This window comes from Lactuca virosa, chromosome 8, assembly GCF_052849685.1.
Source record: "Lactuca virosa cultivar CGN04683 chromosome 8, Lactuca_virosa_CGN04683_v6, whole genome shotgun sequence".
NCBI lineage: Eukaryota > Viridiplantae > Streptophyta > Magnoliopsida > Asterales > Asteraceae > Lactuca > Lactuca virosa.
In genome coordinates this window covers 259,129,548-259,133,975 of record NC_136433.1, presented here as the reverse complement: position 1 = coordinate 259,133,975, position 4,428 = coordinate 259,129,548, and positions in this window count along the sequence as shown.

The following is a 4,428-nucleotide window of genomic DNA, read 5'->3' as shown; positions in this document are numbered from 1 at the left end:
ATCGGTTTTTCTTTATTTTTTTTCTTTCATATTTTCCAACCCACAACACATAAACATATAATTTTTTCCAATTCACTCAACTCACTTGCCATATCACTATTTTTTAATTTAATTAAATTAAAAAAATGCAAAATTAAATACAACATAACATTTTTGAAATTTAAAAACACTAGTACAAAAAAAAAATACACGATAAAGTTGTAAGGCACTGCTTCTAGTATCATTGTTAAATACCCATGGTCACCCCTTATGTATTGGCCTCTCAGTTTAGTTGGATAACTCCTCCAGTTCCAATGTGTGCAGTCGATGGTATCAAGCATTCCAGGGAATCCATGTCTGTTTCGTGTGTTTCATACAAGAGTTGAATGTCAGTGGATGTTAGACGACGTATATATCCAGCCTTATATAGTTTGATAACACTTATACAGTTTGATAACACCAAGACAGAAGTTTGGAAGACTTCCACGTGAAGTTCTTTCTTACATATTCAAATACTCATCTAATGAGTCCAGGTTGTGAACGTACGTTATTTGACGTACTGCTGATGTTCATTTTTGAAGCGCACTGAAACTTCGCAAATCACATGCGTTATATGATGTTTGAAAATAAGGATAAGTACTTTCCGGTTCACCAAGAATACACATAAACAAACGATTGCTCATACATGACCTTCCACGAAATTGATTATTCACAAAGGTTGAATCTCCAACAAGTAATGTCGAATTAGTAGTTGTCCAGCCTCTATATGATCTCTATGGATTGAATTTCTCATATGAATGATGCTTGAACTGACATTATTCTGTTACAAAAGTTGTGCATAATGAGATAATGCAACAAACAAATTAGCATTGTTAGTTTCATCATCGGATGGAGACGAATCATCTACGATATTTTCCATCAATATTTTACGAATGTTTGAATTCATTTTCTTGGAAAGTTGGAGAAAACGAATGAAATTGAAGAAGGTTGGAATAGAATTGAGAGAAAATAAAATGAAATTGAGATAGAATGAAATGAGTTGTAATAGTTTTATATATAAGTTTCTTTTTTTTTTAATTATTATTCTCTTTGACCGGTCAAAGAGGGGAGACAAGCATTTATCCCAAGTTCTCCTACCCGCCTAAGGGCTTGTCAGCAGTACCATAAAAAGCTCGGAGGAGCCACCCGATGGTACCGCCAGTACACCTAACCCACATGACCTCTTCCCGAGCCACTCCGACCACCTTAAGTCATTCGTGGATTTGCATTTTTCGACAAAAGCAAATAGACAACTCTTCACATGATATTTATACCATTCATGGGGTGTTAATATTTATGATATCTCACGAAATTGTTAATAAGAGCATTAATGTCATCATAAGGGAACCTCACTTTTGACTCGCAAACTGTATTTGATTCACGAAGATTTAAAACTACCATCTCTCCTATGCAACCGTTATCTATTTTATATTAAAGGACTCACTTAAGACTCACAACCTGCACTTGTTATTCGTGAGGATCAAACTAACTTCTTTTTAAGATACTTGTGATGACAATAGAGGGTTTATAGTTGACTAAACATGGTTGAGAAATTTCTAACAACTAGGGAATACATTAACGAGTGTAGCGATGAGCCTTTTAGTTTCAATATACTTTTGTCTTCCTCTAGTGATCAACTACTTTAACAGAACCCAAATAAATTTCTTCCCTCAACATCAAATTGTCTAGTAGGCATGTATATCATTGTTTACCCTATTTTAATTGTGATCTCGAGCGGACAATGAGAAGATGTTGGAAAAAAGATTCATTATTGTAAAAAAAAGATGCAATATTATGTATATAGATCGTACTTGCCTACATTGCTCTGACAATCATCCATGCGGTCCATCTTATGTGTCTGATCACCTGCTCCTACTGTCACCATTTTTTTATGTTGTCACAAGTCACTCGCTCCCCTTATCAACTATGTAGATATATCAGATGATCATACAACCTCTCCCACCTCTTCTTGTTAAACTATTTAATGTGTTTTTGTAATATTGGCGTTTGTAAGTTTGAATACTTTTTGTTGGTACTTGAAGTGTTTAATCAATCAATCGTATATGAAATCAGAGTTAATATGAACACCGAATGTAAATGAGATCTTGATTCATCTCATATTATCTGGAAGTAGTACAAGTACATTTGAGAGAGAATACGTACAATACACAAGTTGCACGAGTTTAAAAAGTTACAAATAACTTATGTACCTACACTATTTATAGTGTACTCAACGGATACAAAAAGTATATCAGGACTTCGACACTCAAAGAGAAACTACATAAGTTCTTGATAAAATACATATAGTATTGAAGTCATGAAGACCTTTGATATTCACTAACTACTCAATACTTAGGTCACTACCTAAGACTTTGATATATCACAACATATTTGACTCTACAATCTCCCCCTTTGTGATCAATATCAAATCTTCAAACTGTGGTTAATGTCTTTATCACTTGTAACAAAACTCTTGTTATCTCCATGTATCAAACGATAATTTTCCTTATCTCACGTCTGTCTTCATTTGAGTTCTTGCACTTGTTAATATGGAAAAGGACACTTGAAAGATTCTGATTAGAATATCTTTCTGTGTCGTCAGTATGGAAGTAGTATTTATTTTTCCCTCCCTTCAAGTTCTTTCCCTTGAAAGACAACACCAAGAGGTTGACTAATTATTTCACCATCTTCATAGTCATCGATATTAAACTTCCCTTCCAATATTGTCTTGGGAGCCTTTGGCTTTTTATTGAATGAAGTAGCGAACTCGATGTATGTTAATGCTAGATGAGAAAAATAACAATCTATGAAGCTTTTAAGATGACTATACCCAATGATGTATGAAGCTTTATCTTGAACTTGATTATTATACAAATTTCCCATAATCTTTGCAATAGTGATGAGATCATTCAAATTCATCAAGGGAAAGTCCGCAATGGTGAAATCAAAAAGAACATTGTTAGCCCTGACAACATTATATCGATAGTTTTGCAAGACTCCTTCGAACATAACATCAGGAGTTATCGATACAAGTTTAACATTTTTTACCAATGACCAAACATCTTCTTCTTTCCTTCCAAGAACGGCATGGAATCGAATCTTCATACTTTTAAACTCATTCATATCATGAAAATTCTCTCAAGCTTAAACTGAGCAAATGTGAACATATAATGATTGAACGGAAAGTCTAACTGATTGAAATCTGAGTCTTATATATGGAAATGTTTCCATAGTGGAAGTTGATTATTAAAATCAACATGTGAGTTGAAAACTTTAATGCAAGAAAGGTGTTCAAGGAGCTTACCTTGAATTTGAGACTTCATTCCCATGGAATTGTTTTTAGTAACAAAGTTCCAATGGAACATTCTATAATATCGTTGGCTAAGTCTCTGTGACTTTGAAGCCTCGACATCACAGAAGGACAATGCATGTACGGTTGGAATTCTAACACATTTAGTAGCGACGAGAATTTGAAATTGTGGAATGAGCATCATTGGAATAGTATCCAGTTGATCTGTTCACAAAGGAAGGACCATAGAGAAACATAGTATGGATGTTCATAACATGGCATGACTGATGTTTAATTCAAGTGGTTAGTTGATTACTAGAAACATTATACAATGAATAAAGTCTTAATTAATATGGTGATTAAATAATTAGAGTTTTATTTATTTTCAATAGTTTTGAGACCATAGTTAATTAGATTATTATTGTGTTTCACTTTGCATGTTTTACTCCCAGAATAATTTGATTATTCGAAATTCCACAATCACTCATACTTTTGGAAGTAAGTAGCGAATTAAGACTGTCATGAATTGGATTATAGATTGTCTAAAGAGTTTTAGACATATCAATAGTTTTGCTAGAATGTTCATGAGTACTTAGTAATGGGGATTTTAAGTATTGGAGAAGCCCACGCTCAGAGAATTACTTCATGGATTTTATCACGAGTAATTCTGAGACGATAATATCTTATATTCTTAAAGCGAAGATATATGAGTTGTGGTTTACAAGTCAGTTGTTCATTGATAATACGTAAACACATCAGTAACTTGATGTTATTAAACGTATTGTTATGCATGATTTGATGAGTAAATAGTGCAAGCATATATGTCAAAGTTTATTTGTTCCTTTTTCCCTAACGGGAAAAGCGATATCTTTGGGCCCCTCGATGATTTGGTGTTGACTTATAAGTGTTAGGCCTAGCCAGGACTAAATTGATGTGTTCAATTAGAAGTCTTATGTCATCATCACAAATCAGAAACCGGGAAACAAAATTTAGACAATGAGATTGATTATAATCCATGTCTTATGTCTGTACGATATCTTGTAGTTAGAAGGAATATTTGATCACTTATCTTAGGACATGTAACTGACTGGGTCAGAGTTCGACAGCGGCTTTTGGTAGCT